This window comes from Anomaloglossus baeobatrachus, chromosome 12 (assembly GCF_048569485.1).
Source record: "Anomaloglossus baeobatrachus isolate aAnoBae1 chromosome 12, aAnoBae1.hap1, whole genome shotgun sequence".
Lineage (NCBI taxonomy): Eukaryota > Metazoa > Chordata > Amphibia > Anura > Aromobatidae > Anomaloglossus > Anomaloglossus baeobatrachus.
The window spans coordinates 70317843-70334490 of NC_134364.1; positions in this window are offsets into that span (position 1 = coordinate 70317843).

Genomic DNA, 16648 nt, shown 5'->3' on the forward strand with positions numbered 1-16648 from the left:
GTTTACCCGCAGACGCTAGCCCCTTGGGTCTCTATGCCTTGGCGGTGGCGGGGTTCCCAAACGCTCCACGCTATGGGGACTCAATCTAGAGAGAGTGCCGGGGAACGAGCAACCTGAGTCACTACATTGGCACTGGTCCTCCTGGTACCTTAACCAGCAATCCCTGGGTCCAACCTGGTGTGGTCTCCATTATTGCCCCATTACTTCTACCAGGCACAGCCCTACCTGCGGAGGGCCTACCATCTCAGCTGCCACTACCACCGTTCCTGGGAGTAACCACATTGAGCAACGGCTGTTCCCCATCCTTAACCGCAACCCGCAGGTGGTGTCATGAACATTAATGTCATTATCCCTTGTAAATAGCCCCTGCCATTTCATTAAGCGTCCCCAGGGCACGGGACCGGGCAACGGCCACCCGATGTGACATTCCCATTTGCAACCATCCGGGACCGAGTACCCCCTTCCCTGGGCGACTCACACTCATCTGATTCATACACTCGTGTGAACGTACACTCACTGTTAGTATTCCTCTTGTAATTTTGCAGAGGCAGACAGACACTGGGAAAGAGGCAGGCAGACACTGGGAAAGAGGCAGGCAGACACTAGGAAAGAGACAGGCAGACACTGGTAAAGAGACAGACAGACACTGGTAAAGAGACAGACAGACACTGGGAAAGAGACAGGCTGACACTGGGAAAGAGACAGGCTGACACTGGGAAAGAGACAGGCTGACACTGGGAAAGAGACAGGCTGACACTGGGAAAGAGACAGGCAGACACTGGGAAAGAGACAGGCTGACACTGGGAAAGAGACAGGCTGACACTGGGAAAGAGACAGGCTGACACTGGGAAAGAGACAGGCTGACACTGGGAAAGAGACAGGCTGACACTGGGAAAGAGACAGGCAGACACTGGGAAAGAGACAGGCTGACACTGGGAAAGAGACAGGCTGACACTGGGAAAGAGACAGGCTGACACTGGGAAAGAGACAGGCTGACACTGGGAAAGAGACAGGCAGACACTGGGAAAGAGACAGGCAGAGACGGGGAAAGAGACAGGCAGAGACGGGGAAAGAGACAGGCAGAGACGGGGAAAGAGACAGGCAGAGACGGGGAAAGAGACAGGCAGAGACGGGGAAAGAGACAGACAGAGACGGGGAAAGAGACAGACAGAGACGGGGAAAGAGACAGACAGAGACGGGGAAAGAGACAGACAGAGACGGGGAAAGAGACAGACAGAGACGGGGAAAGAGACAGACAGAGACGGGGAAAGAGACAGACAGAGACGGGGAAAGAGACAGACAGAGACGGGGAAAGAGACAGACAGAGACGGGGAAAGAGACAGACAGAGACGGGGAAAGAGACAGACAGAGAGACGGGGAAAGAGACGGGGAAAGAGACGGGGAAAGAGACGGGGAAAGAGACGGGGAAAGCGACAGACACGGGGAAAGCGACAGACACGGGGAAAGCGACAGACACGGACAAAGCGACAGACACGGACAAAGCGACAGACACGGACAAAGCGACAGGGAAAGCGACAGACACGGACAAAGCGACAGGGAAAGCGTCAGACACGGACAAAGCGACAGGGAAAGCGACAGACACGGACAAAGCGACAGGGAAAGAAAGAGAGACAGACAGACAGGGAAAGTCTACAGTCTACAAGGGATGGGTGAGAGTACAGGAGGAGGAGAGAGGACCCTGCCCGTGAGGGCTCACAGTCTACAAGGGATGGGTGAGCGTACAGGAAGAGGAGAGAGGACCCTGCCCGTGAGGGCTCACAGTCTACAAATATACAGTATATATTATATATTTTTTTTCTTATGTTTTTCTTCAATGTTCCCCGTTGCAGAAGGGTTAATGTGCAGTACTGGTGGTATATATACATGCACATATCTGCAAATATCTCACAACTGTAAATCGTCTCTGCAGAAGTCGCCATGCTCCGCGGGGTTCGCCAAGTGTTGTGAAATTAAAGTGCCAGCGTGCCGTACCAGTGGGATGTGCTGGATCTTATAGATCTGCGACCATTTCAAAGCCACAGGTTGCTTCAAATCTACTCTCTACACACAAGGTTGATGGCAGCTGTTTTTTTATCTGCGCCACCTCCCATCTAGAACAGCTTTCGTTCTGCGCGTCCCTCCCATTGCACAGTGATATATGTTCTGCTCTCAACCCTCCTATTTAACGCACTGTAGTGGCCCCTACTGGGAACGGCTTGGCTGGAACTCAGCGGCAACAGACTCCGCACTTCACTGATAAATCTATTTAGCTGTTGGTGTTTTTGCAATTACCCCTTTGGTGGGCAGAGGGGAAACCAGTGGAGGATTTTGTAAGTAGACGTTCTCACTGAGCTGTGCGCCTTGCTGCAGTTGTAGCTCAGTATAAGTGCTTGTTCTGCGCGCTGGAGCAGAACAATCCCTGACAAAATACTGTTACAGCGAGATTTAACCTCTCAGGTGGCTGCCGCGTGTTGCCCGCTCTTTGCAGGGTGATGGACGACAGTGCTTTATACTTATTTAAAAACATATATATAAATAGGCTATATATACATAATTTTTTTTAAAAAAAATTGTATTCAAACTGGTCTAAATAAATCAAATTAAAACACCAGTTAAGCATTTTTATTTTATTTTTATTTTTTTAGCGCTGGATTGGTGCTATTAATCTAAATCCCCTGTCATCGTTCTTATACTCAGCCACCGTTTTCATCCCTTTTGGTGCCACTCCGCTCTTGCGGCGCCATCATGTGCACATAACTTCTGACTGGCTGGAAATCAGAAGTTACGTCACCAACTCTCAATGCAAGTCTATGAGAGCCAGAACAAGTCTCCCATAGACTTGTTTTGAGTTGAGACCACCAGGGGTGCTCTCCATGAAACACTGAAGCTGACGGCAGGTCACAAAGTGCAGAAGACAGACCGGAGTGATGTTGAAAACAGATGAAGATGGCAGCAGGTGAGTATAAGGCAAGAGGCAGAGGACGTAGCTTTAAAGGTGTTGTCCACAAGTCCTTTTCATTCCCCTTGTTTACGCCTGTAAAAATAAATAAGCCTATACTCCCCTCCGGAGCAGCCATGGTTCCAGCGATGCATGAAGCCACGTGGGCCACTTTTCTGGGCCCACATGACATTATGACATGTGGGCAGGAGCGCAACTACCGCAGTCGCAGCGGTCACCATTGCGACCTCGCCCGGGAAGTTAGGGGCCCGGTGGCCGTCAGGCAGATCAGCAGCCAGCTCCTTTTAGTGAGAGAGGAGCTGCGCTGATCTGTCACAGACCATGCGGCCGCTATATGACCCGGTGCCACCACCGACACCGGGCCCCCTGCCTGGTGTCAGCGGCGGCACCGGGGCCCCCTGCCTGGTTTCAGCGGCTGCAGCGGCTCCTCCGTCACCGCGCACAGTAATGATGAAGCATCATCATTCTCTCCCTGTGCCTGCGCAGTGACGTCACTCCCGTGCGACTGCTGTGCTGTATGCACAGAGTGCAGGACGGGAGGACGCTGACCGGAGCACCAAGGGAACGAGCAGTGGTGGAAGAGGAAAGCGGTGAGGACAGAGCAGCGGCTGGGCAATGAGGAGAGAGGTGAGGACAGCAGCGGAAGAAGGAAGAGAGAGGGTGAGTACTTTTTTTTTTTTTAATATAAATTAGTGAGTACACGGTGCCAGAGGCTGCATTATACATGGAGGCCTGTAGAGGCTGCATTATTATACATGGAGGCCTGTAGAGGCTGCATGATTATACATGGAGGCCTGGAGAGGCTGCATGATTATACATGGAGGCCTGGAGAGGCTGCATTATTATACATGGAGGCCTGGAGAGGCTGCATTATTATACATGGAGGCCTGGAGAGGCTGCATTATTATACATGGAGGCCTGGAGAGGCTGCATTATTATACATAGAGGCCTGGAGAGGCTGCATTATTATACATGGAGGCCTGGAGAGGCTGCATTATTATACATGGAGGCCTGGAGAGGCTGCATTATTATACATGGAGGCCTGGAGAGGCTGCATTATTATACATGGAGGCCTGGAGAGGCTGCATTATACATGGAGGCCTGGGGTGGCTGCATTATACATGGAGGCCTGGAGAGGCTGGCTGCTATATTATAAATGGAGGCCTGGAGAGGCTGCATTATACATGGAGGCCTGGGGAGGCTTGCTGTTATATTATACATGGAGGCCTGGAGAGGCTGGCTGCTATATTATACCTGGATGCCTGGAGAGGCTGGCTGCTATATTATACATGGAGGCCTGGAGAGGCTGGCTGCATTATTATACATGGAGGCCTGGGGAAGCTGGATACATTATTATACATGAAGGACTGGCAAGGCTGGCTAAATTATTATACATGGAGGTCTGGGGAGGCTGGCTGCATTATTATACATGGAGGCCTGGAGAGTCTGGCTGCTACATTATACATGGAGGCCTGGAGAGGCTGGCTGCATTATTATACATGGAGGCCTGAGGAGGTTGGCTTCATTATTATACATGGAGGCTAGCTGCATTTTTATACATGGAGGCCTGGGGAGGTTAGCTGCATTATTATACATGGAGAACTGGGGAGGCTAGCTGCATTATTATACATGGAGGCCTTGGAGGCCTGGGGAGGCTAGCTGCATTATTATACATGGAGGCCTGGGGAGGCTGGCTGCTATATTATACATGGAGGCCTGGAGAGGCTGCATTATTATACATGGAGGCCTGGAGAGGCTGCATTATTATACATGGAGGCCTGGAGAGGCTGCATTATTATACATGGAGGCCTGGAGAGGCTGCATTATTATACATGGAGGCCTGGAGAGGCTGCATTATTATACATGGAGGCCTGGAGAGGCTGCATTATTATACATGGAGGCCTGGAGAGGCTGCATTATTATACATGGAGGCCTGGAGAGGCTGCATTATTATACATGGAGGCCTGGAGAGGCTGCATTATTATACATGGAGGCCTGGAGAGGCTGCATTATTATACATGGAGGCCTGGAGAGGCTGCATTATTATACATGGAGGCCTGGAGAGGCTGCATTATTATACATGGAGGCCTGGAGAGGCTGCATTATACATGGAGGCCTGGGGAGGCTGCATTATACATGGAGGCCTGGGGAGGCTGCATTATACATGGAGGCCTGGGGAGGCTGGCTGCTATATTATAAATGGAGGCCTGGAGAGGCTGCATTATACATGGAGGCCTGGGGAGGCTGGCTGCTATATTATTCATGGAGGCCTGGGGAGGCTGGCTGTTATGTTATACATGGAGGCCTGGAGAGGCTGGCTGCTATATTATACCTGGAGGCCTGGAGAGGCTGGCTGCTATATTATACATGGAGGCAGCCTGAAGAGGCTGGCTGCTACATTTGGTATATTATACATGGGGGCCTGGAGAGGCTGGCTGCTATATTATACATGGAGGCCTGGAGAGGCTGGCTGCTATGTTATACATGGAGGCCTGGAGAGGCTGGCTGCTATATTATACATGGGGGCCTGGGGAGGCTGGCTGCTATATTATACATGGAGGCCTGGGGAGGCTGGCTGCATTATTATACATGGAGGCCTGGGGAAGCTGGATGCATTATTATACATGAAGGACTGGCAAGGCTGGCTAAATTATTATACATGGAGGTCTGGGGAGGCTGGCTACATTATTATACATGGAGGTCTGGGGAGGCTGGTTGCATTAGTATACATGGAGGCCTGGAGAGGCTGGCTGCATTATTATACATGGAGGCCTGGGGAGGCTGGCTGCATTATTATACATGGAGGCTAGCTGCATTTTTATACATGGAGGCCTGGGGAGGTTAGCTGCATTATTATACATGGAGACCTGGGGAGGGTAGCTGCATTATATACATGGAGGCCTGGGGAGGCTAGCTGCATTATTTTACATGGAGGCCTGGGGAGGCTGGCTGCTATATTATACATGGAGGCCTGGAGAGGCTGGCTGCTATTTTATACATGGAGGCCTGGAGAGGCTGGCTGTATTATTATACATGGAGGCCTGGAGAGGCTGGCTGCTACATTATACATGGAGGCCTGAAGAGGCTGGCTGCATTATTATACATGGAGGCCTGGGGAGGCTAGCTGCATTATTATACATGGAGGCCTGGGGAGGCTAGCTGCATTATTATACATGGAAGCCTGGGGAGGCTGGCTGCATTATTATAGATGGAGGCCTAGAGAGGCTGGCTGCATTATTATTCATGGAGGCCTGAGAGGCTTGCTGTATTATTATACATGGAGGACTGGGGAGGCTGGCTGCTATTTTATACATGGAGGACTGGAGAGGCTGGCTGCATTATTTTATATGGAAGTCTGGGGGGCTGCATAATAAACATGAAGGACACCTTATACATGGAATATAGGGGTGCATTATACATGGAGGAATATGGGGCTGCATAATACAATATCAAGTTTTATGGGGTTGCGTTATAATACCTATAGGACTATGGGGGCTACATTATAATATATGGAGGACTATGGAGCCTACCTTATACATGGACTATGGGGGTGCATTATAAAACATGGAGGACTGTGTGGTGCAGTATAATATATGGAGGACTATGGGGTGAATTATAATGCATGGAGGACTATAGGAAATTCATTATAATTGGAGGGCTACTTTATACATGGAGGACTATAGGGCTGCATTATAATATATGGAAGACTATAAGAAATTAATTATAATAATTGAAGGGCTATTTTATGCATGGAGGATTATAGGGCTGCATTATAATATATGGAGGGCTATGTGGTGCAGTATTATATATTGACTTGAGTACTATGGGGTGAATTATAATGCATGGAGAACTATGGGAAATGCATTATAATACATGGAGGACTATGGAAGTGTATTCTAATATATGAAGGGTTAGGTGGGACCCTTTATACTATTTGGAAGGCTATGTTGGGGCCTTTATTATATTTGGAGAACTATATACAAGGGGGGACAAAGATACAATCAGGGGATGGGAACGTTTTGTGCTGAGGGAAAAAGGCTCTTTCCCTCAGCACCCAGCTTTCTCATGCTCTGCTATACATCTTCTCTCAGCACCCAGCTTTCCTATACTCTGCTATACATCTTCTCTCAGCACCCAGCTTTCCCATGCTCGGCTATACATCTTCTCTCAGCACCCAGTCTTCCCATGCTCTGATATGGGAAAGCTGGGTGCTGAGAGAATGATATATAGCAGAGCATGGGATAGCTGGGTGCCGAGGAAAAGATGGATATCAAAACATAGGAAAGCTGGGTGCTGATAGAGGGATTTCAGATCATGGGAAATCTGGGTGCTGTGGGTAAGAGCCAAGTCTCAGCATCATTATCCCATACCCCAAGTGTCGGTGGGCCACACCCACACCACTGGCAGCTTTCTATGTACACTGTGCATAGGCAGAAAGCCGGCAATCCGTGGTGGCGGCAGTGTTATACACAGCTTATGAATTTGAAGGACTACATGGCAGCAGGTTTACTAGTCCTCTAGTGATAAGTGCCTGCTGACAAAACTTAGTGCCTGAGTTGTATTTTAAATTAAGACTAAAGTAAGCCGAACCTAAAACCTTTTTCTCTTAAACTTTCTACACGATGGGTCCATAAATGTGCATGTGAATAAAGATGCACCTGTCACACTGAGCTTTGCACAACCTTCGCCAATTGTCATGGCGGCATTGGACGCTGTTTAGATTGCAGATTCTGACACTCCATCTGATGGTTTTCTGGTGTCTGGGATCAACACAGGCAGACTTGGGCGTCAAACTTTCTCGTTTGCTGTTTCATTGGCAGGCTAGCAAGAGTTAATAATAATCTCTGCTGGTCTGCTTGTGTGAGGTCCCTGACCTTATCAGGGTGTCACAGGGAACTGCACTCCTTTTCCTTATGGTGCAGAACTCACCATTCATGGTTCTGATACTATTGGTATTGCTTCCATCAGCATTCAAATCCTAGCCACACCTCACACCACACCCTGTCAGACACACCAGTGGGTTGGTCTAGATGGAAAAGGCCACCCGCCTAGGGGTCAGGCAGACTGGTGGGAGGGACATAGTCAGTTGAGTAGTAGCCCTCAGAGAGTGAGGAGATGGGGGGGGGAATTGTAGCTCCCTGGGAGACGTTGGCTAGGTTGCAGACGGTGGTCTGGGACCAGAAGACTCGGAGACCCAGTCGCATGGTATTCGAGAACGGTGCCCAGACTTAGTTTTGGAGAACGTTCGGCATCGGAAAATCTAGTAACCAGACCGGTACCGAGCATGGCAGGGTACTGGACCCTAGATCAGGGAGTAGCTTCACACAACCTGATAATTAACCTGTGCAGGATAGTCTCTTTATGAACTTTCCCCAAGAGCTCAGAGATCGACGGCACCAACACAACGAGGGGGATAGGGCTTTCCAGCTTATGCGGCCCACTGAAATCCCAAGTGTCGGCCATCGAGAGCACAGCTCCTCTATTTAATTATAGGGAGCGGGAACCCGACAGCTTCAGGCCGAGGGGTCACTCAGAAACGTTTAAACACAAGTGCATGGAGACAGGCCCAGGACCATTAGCAATACCAACGGGGACAGATTCCCGGACGAGCTCCCCAGAGTGGCAGCGGCACCCAGAGATTTGGTTTACTCCTATGCCAGAGTCTACTTAATGGTGGCACCAACATCCACACGGCCTGAGAGAGTACGCTGCCCCCCCTGTCCTGTCTGCCGCATAGTCTGCACCACGCTTCCTTACACTTCCACCATCCAGAGTCCCGGGGCCTCCACTACCCGTGGAGGGAACATCATTTGGCTGCCCCACTCCATCTCCCCCAGGTACTCCTATGGGCAGCACCGGTACTCCCCTTACCGCGAACCACTGGTGGCGTCACAAACAGTAATCCCCTGTAAATAGTCCCCTTTTATTTTCGAGTGGCCGCAAGCCCCCGGGTCCGGAGACCCTCGAGCCACAGCAACCGCGGATCCGTGCAGTCCGACTGCTCCGGGGGCGGTACACTTGCTCCTTTGGTCACATGTTGTGGTGCGTGTGGAGACACGGGGCTCAGTGGGTGCTCTCGTCCACTAAAACCCGCCGCCTTTAGAAAGACAGCGTGGCTCAGGGCTCATCCCAACTGAACGCCGGCCTCCTTAACCGTGGGCGTAACACTACTCAGACAACACAGGATGAGGGAACCACAATAATTAGACTTTATTGGATCCCCAAACAATTAACGGCACATGACACATAACCAGCAAAACACACAAATGTAACAGGCAACAGAGTCTCACCCTTCCGCTGGCTCACCAGGGATTTAGAATGTCCATGCCTCACAGGTTCCAAGCTGTCTGAGGTCTGCAAAGTCTGTAACAGGTGACTGAACTGTCCCAACCTGAGTGTCCTCCTTAGGTAGTCCTGATTTGATGTTAAAATCCTGGCAGCCGGAGTCGAAATCCCTAGGCTGTGGATATGGTCTCCAACCGAGACCGGAGTCCCTAGATTGAAGCCATAAGATTTCCTGATCCTCTAGTCAGCTCCGAAGAGCTTAGACTGGATCCATCAGCATCCATCAACCTTCATCAACCCTGGTGGCTTAAAGAAGTCCCTTTTTATAGCCATAACTTTCCCTTAGGATACACTGCGTCCTCATCGATTGGTTGGACAAGATTGCTTCTCCCATTGGAGGAATTTCAAGCTGCATGGATAATGTTCATTTAAATGATGTGAATAGAAAGACTGAGGGTGTACATGTAAACTGGGAGTCACCGACTAGACAATGGCTACTAAGGTAATTACATTATCAATACACAACTACAATACAATGGTTACTGGAAATGTCTGGAGAACAATACGTCTAGCTTTCAGTGGCCAACACAATTACATTGAGTCAACAAGAATCTTGTAAAAACAATGAGGGACTTCTCCCCCATCTATAGACAATCTATCATGCTGTCTGGCTAGATTTTAAGAAACTTTAACCCATGAGAGTCCATGTCGTCACAGTGTGGCCTATAACATCTGCTTCCCTCCTATTTATACTGGTGTAATCCTTCTATCCATGCCAGCTATAGTTTATTCTATGTTGGTCTGTGAGGTGTGGTGTCCTAGACTTACTGATGAAAGTTATGGTCACTGTTTGGTGCGGTTGTGGAGTTTACCCCTTTTGTTTTTTATCTTCCCTCCTGCTCTTGTTATTTCTCCTGAATCTCTTAAGCTGGGTTCACACATAGCGACAGCGACAACGACGTCGCTGTTACGTCACCATTTTCTGTGACGCAACAGCGACCTTGTAAGTTGCTGTTATGATCGCTGCTTAGCTGTCAAACACAGCGACACAGCTGCGATCATAACGACATGCGTCGCTGTGCTACATGTGCAGAGAGCAGGGAGCCCCGAAACACTGCTTAGCGCTGGCTCCCTGCTCTCCTAGCTACAGTACACATTGGGTTAATTACCCGATGTGTACTGCAGCTACATGTGCAGGGAGCAGGGAGCCGGCACTGACAGCGTGAGAGCGGCGGACGCTGGTAACGAAGGTAAATATCGGGTAACCAGGGAAAGGTCTTCCCTTGGTTACCCGATGTTTACCCTGGTTACAGCTTTCCGCAGCTGCCAGATGCCGGCTCCCTGTTCGCTTCATTTCGTCGCTCTCTCGCTGTCACACACAGCGATGTGTGCGTCACAGCGGGAGAGCGACGACCAAAAAATGAAGCTGGACATTCAGCAACAACCGGCGACCTCACAGCAGGGGCCAGGTCGTTGCTGGATGTCACACACAGCGACGGGACGTCGCTGCAACGTTACAGAAAATGGTGACGTAGCAGCGACGTCGTTGTCGTCGTCGCTGGTGTGACGCCACCCTTATTCTCTTATCCTGTGTGCATGCTATGTGACACAGTTTTGGTTTCCCTTGCCTGTTTTTATCTGTGGGTTTCATCACACTCCTGTCTCGTTACTCCCTGGGGGAGGTGCGATCAGATCAGGACTAGTCAGGAGCAGGGGCAGGAAGGAGACTCGGGCCTCTCCACTATCAGGAGTATCCCTGAGGTTAGGGATAGCATACATCCCCCTAACTTGAGGGACAGCTTAGGAGCCCCGGTTCCCTGCTATCCCATAGTCATCGTGACAGAACCAGATTGCAGCGTCAGGCACAGATAATTAGAAGTCAATAATGGCCGAAGAAAATCAACTTATTTCATATGGCTCACCTGGACATCTTGCCAATTATTTTATCATATATTTCCTAATCTTGATCAGGCAATACATTTTAAGAAGACCATTATGATCATCCTTCTTTTTAATGTTTATGGGCACCTTTTAGTTATACCATTGTCCAACGATGCCAAAAGGCATGAGCATTGTTGAGCTGTAGTCGTGGTCCGCTGATTAGTAATCAATAATAATTGAATTGAGTTATAAGCATCTGCCTGAGATCTTAAGCGTCTTCTTCTATTGAAGAACGTCAGTGTGACGAGCTACAAGAAATCCATGCTGCTGCACGTGGTTCTCGTGAAGTTCACCTGTGACCTCCACATGAGTCATTCCATCAGCAGAATTGTGAAGCCAAGACTCCTGCACCGCGACTTCACACCACTTAGTGACATGTTCTCATGCTGATGCCTTGTTACTATTGACTGGCCTGACCTGACAGTAACTGGTTGACAGGTGTAAATATAACATGATGAAACTGTAAACTGACGGACAACATGGACATGTTGTGAAACATCTGAGATGACCAAGCCTTTAGAAAGAAAGATCTATATCGTACATTTTTGCTTTAAGATGATATTTTCTTATCAAGTCACAATATCCAATGCCGCTATAGTATGGACTGATCACATCATCCAGCCGGTATAGCTAAAATTGCTTTGTTCTTGGTCAGCTTTTTTTTTGTTGTGTCTTCTCCTTCCATTAATTTTGGATTATTGGGTAATTTCATAAATTGAAGGTCTGATCATCATTGTTTAACTTGGGCTAGTACTACGTGGTTCATTTTTGGTCAGACTTTAGGGACTTTATTATGGCACCAGTTTCCCCAAAGTATCTGCAAAATTGAACTTACATTATCAAGAAATCTTATGATCAACCAAATCACATTGATTATTTAGAGAGTGAGGGTCCCCTGTTCTGGACTCGAACTTGACCTGAACCTCATTGTGACTTGCCGGCAGCTCCAGTATTTCTTTTAGAGCACTGGAGGTCCCAACTAGAGATGAGCGGACCCATGGAAGTTCGGTTCGGCAGGTTCATCGGAGTTTAGACAAAGTTTTGGTTTGGGTCCTGGATTTGACCTGAAGCTAATTGGAAGTCACTAATTTGGGTAGTTTGGCCTTCCGCTCACATATAGCCAACCATAAGCAGAACACTTCCGGGGGAGAAAGTGCAGGTTTTTTTTTTGGGAACACACTACATCTGATAACGCTGATTTTACCCCAAGTGAGAGCCATTTAAAACAATGCAAGCTGCTCGCAGTCGGCCGAGCACCGAGCGCACACGAGCACAGCCATTCTCATTATGGTAGTTTGCCTATGTAAAGCACCCAAACTCAAATTCTGATTTTTTTTTTGTAAAGTCTGTGTTTGCTAGTTGGGACTAGAGATGAGCGAACCCCAGGTTCTGTGTTCGTACCAAACACTGCCCAAATAGTGACTTCCATTGGGGTTCAGATAAGGTCAAGTTAACCTGAACTTTATGTAAAGTCCGGATGAACCCTCCGAACTTCCACAGATCCGCTAGTTGTGACCTCTGCCGCTCTCCAAAAAACACTGGAGCTGTCGTAAGGTCACAAACTGCTGAAGACCGATGGGAGCGATGCCTCATCGAGCGCTTGTGATGTAACTAACTTCTGCCATCCAGCCAGTCAGACGTTATGCGCACAAGATGATGCCACAGGACCAGAGAGGCACCAAAAAAGGATGAAAACGGCAGAGTATAAGAATGTGGGCAGGGGACTTTAAATGTAAAGTGCTACTCCAGTGATGTAATAAAAATAACACTCCGGAGTCATTCTTTAATAACTCATCATCATGTTATACTCCATAATACATTCTAGGATGAAATAACAACAACCTTCCATTTCGGAGAAGGATCATGGTGGTCTACGGTACCCATCTAATTGGCCTTCTTCAGTTGAACGTTTTGTCTTTTTGTTTAGTACTGTTAACTCAACCTGGTGTTACATCTTATTTTACCCTAGAAAAAAATTACAACAATCTTCTGTCTTGTAGAAGGATCACGACGGTCTACCGTACCAATCTAAATAGCTTTCTTCAGTTTGACGTTTTTATCTATCCGTTTAAGGCTGGAGTCACACTTACGCATGACACACGCGAGGATCGCATTGCCTGGACTGACCACCGGCTCTCCTGAACTGGACGTGTCAGCTTCAAGTATATTTCTATGCAGCTGCATGCTTCTGTCAGGAGAGCTTCCGGCCAGTGTAATGCGATCCTCGTGTGAGTCACATGCAAGTGTGACTCCAGTCTAATATCGCTAACTCATCCTGGTGTTATAGCTTATTATTTTACCCTAGAAAAAAAAATACAACAATCTTATGTCTTGTAGAAGGATCACAGTGGTCTTCCATACCCATCTAAATGGCCTTCTTCAGTTTGACTTTTTCATTTATCTGTTTAAGGCTGGAATCACACTTGTGTGTGACATGCACAAGAATCGCATTGCATCAAATCGCCCGGACCGACCGCTTGTTCTCCTGAACTGGGCGTGGCAGCTTCATGTATATTCCTATACAGCTTCACGCTCCTGTAAGGAGAGCCACCAGCCGGTCCAGCCAGTGTGATGCGATCCTCTCATGAGTCACACGTAAGTGTGACTCCAGTCTAATATCGCTAACTCAACCTAGTGTTATATCTTATTATTTTACCATAGAAAAAACAATACAACAATCTTCCGTCTTGTAGAAGGATCATGGCGGTCTACCGTACCCACCTAAATGGCCTTCTTCAGTTTGACTTTTTCATCTATCTGTTTAAGACTGGACTCACACTTGCGTGACACATGTGAGGATCGCATTGCCCGGACTGACCGCCGACTCTCTTGAACTGGACGTGTCAGCTTCATGTATATTTCTATGCAGCTTCATGCTCCTGTAAGGAGAGCCACCGGCCGGTCCATACAGTGTGATGCGATCCTCTCATGAGTCACACGCAAGTGGGATTCCAGCCTAATACCGCTAACTCAACCTGGTGTTATATCTTATTATTTTACCATAGAAAAAAAAAATACTACAATCTTCCGTCTTGTAGAAGGGTCATGGCGGTCTACCGTACCCACCTAAATGGCCTTCTTCAGTTTAACTTTTTCATCTGTTTAAGGCTGGAGTCACACTTGTGTGTGACACTCATGAGGATCACATTGCATCGCCGAGACCGACCGCTGGCGCTCCTGAACTGGGCGTGTCAGTGTGGCGCCCTGGACTAGCCAGGTCGTCACAGGTACTACAACACCCACCCCCACCCTGAGACAGGTACATCAGCCAGACACAAAATCTTTGTTGCCTCCCTCCAGGGGCTGATGTCCACACCAGGTGGGGTGGAGCCAGGCGGTTGGCCCCACCCACCGAGGAGTTCACAGTACAGGAGGCGGGAGAAGGAAGTGAGTGAGTGCAGAGAACAGTGAGGGAAGTGGTAGGAGAGCAGAAAACTGACCGTGTCGGGGTGTGTGGCCCGGGCACCAGGAGCAAGGTTGGCAGACGGTGGTGGCCGTCTGCAGGAGAGGCAGATCAACGCTGAACCGTAGGACCGGGGACAGGCGGTGGCCCGCCAGTACCGAACCAGAGAGCGAAGTGAAGCCAGCACACACAGGCAGGGCCTACAGACCCCGACCAGGCTTGGAGTTGCCATTAGAGGTCAAATCCGTCAGTGACCGGAACCCCAGGGTTTTCCTAACAGCCAAGACCCGATTGAAGGCAACCGTCCAACCAACAGAAGGAAATACAGCTACCGCCACAGCTAGAGTTCCAAGGGCCAGAGCCTGCGGGCAAAAGGGCTCCTCCGGCACATACACACGCTGGGGAGCGGGTTACCAGTGGGAATCCATCTGGACCGAACATACAAAAAGGTGCAGGGAAAGGCAGCCACCACCAACCGTCCGGGAGAAATCACAGCAGCCGGCTGCGGGACCCGTCCATCCAGCCGTTTGGTTTACCAGAGACTTTGCGTACATTTGTGGCTGAGTGAGTACAACCGTGCCGTCCGGCACCGCGCTGCGCAGTCCAGGCGACCCTGCACCTTGCCAACCCTGCCTCCCCGTCACCTCACCGGGCCCCGGGACCACCAACCCCTACCCACGGAGAGGGAAACAACATCCCAGCTGCTGTCTGCCATCGCTCCCGGGATCCCCGTCACCAGCAGCGGTGGTGCCCAACTTCACCACAACCCGTGGGTGGCGTCACGGACCAAATCCCCAAACCAAACTACCCTCTTTCACTCACTGGCGAGGAGTGCCGCTCGAGCCCCCGGATCCGGCCCACTGCTCGAGCAGCCATCGCAGCAGCACCGGACCCGAGCGCTGGCGAGCGCAGCGCAGTGGCGTCCTTCCCCGCCCGCGACAACTTGGCATCACGAACAGGATCTTACCGTTCTGCCGGCTGGTAGAAGTGCGCCTTGTGCCCCGCCGGCGGTGTCCAGCCGAAAAATTTCAGAATCCGCCATCTTGGGCGCGAAGATTTTCCCGCTCGAGCGTCTTCTCGAGCAGTGGCGGCGCAAAAGCCGAAGCCCCGCCCCTGAAGAGGAAATGCCGAGAAAAGACCAAGGGGGCGGTAACAAGATGTCGCGCCCGACGGAGCCGCTGGAGGAGCGGCGGCCGCAGCGGCACCCATGGATGGAAATGGGCCAGCCCGTGCTCCGGTCGCACGAGCAGGGGAGGCCGTGGCCCCCCGCCATTGCTCAGGTGATGCCGTTCTCCTTACCCTATGTGCCTGAAGCTACCTGGCTGCCGCAGTACGACGGGAAACCTGATGCTTTGCAGGTCTTCCGGAAGAAGCTTAACCCGGTCCTTGAACTGTATCCTCTGACCGATAAGCAACATGCAGCTGTAGTGCTGGGGCAGCTGACCGGCGCGGCTGAGCAGGAGACGGAGACCTGGACCGAGGGGGACCGGTCCTCCGTGGCCACTATCTTTGAAAAGCTTCAGATTGCCTTCGAGACCCGCACCGAAGCCGAGCTGCGGATGCAGTTTTATCAATATCGACAGCGGCCTGCAGATAGTATTAGAGACTATGCCTTGCGCCTGCAAACTTCCCTCCGTACGCTGAAGCGGGTGGATACCATTATTGATGCGGACAGCAACAAAATGTTAGTCGAGCAGTTCGTGCAGGGGCTGGGATCCCCGGAGGACCGCAAGCAGCTCCGGCTGTGGGCCCTAGAACACCCTAACGTGGACTTTGCCGTGCTGAAAGAACGGGCCATCAAAGCTCTGCAGCCCCCAGCGACCGACGTCCCTGAAGTGGCCCCATGGCCAGCTGAGACTGCTCCCATCTTGGTAGCCCCTCCTCTCCCAGCTCCCTCGGCCCCTGCAGCCCCTGGCGGAATGATGGAGGAGCTGGCTGCCCAGGTCCGTCGCATGTATGGAGACCTGGCCAAGATCCTCGCCGCACTCCAGCCTCCGACGAGATCCAAGCCCCCGGGGAGGATGCAGCTCGCCGACAGCCCGGAGGACGTCCCCTGGATG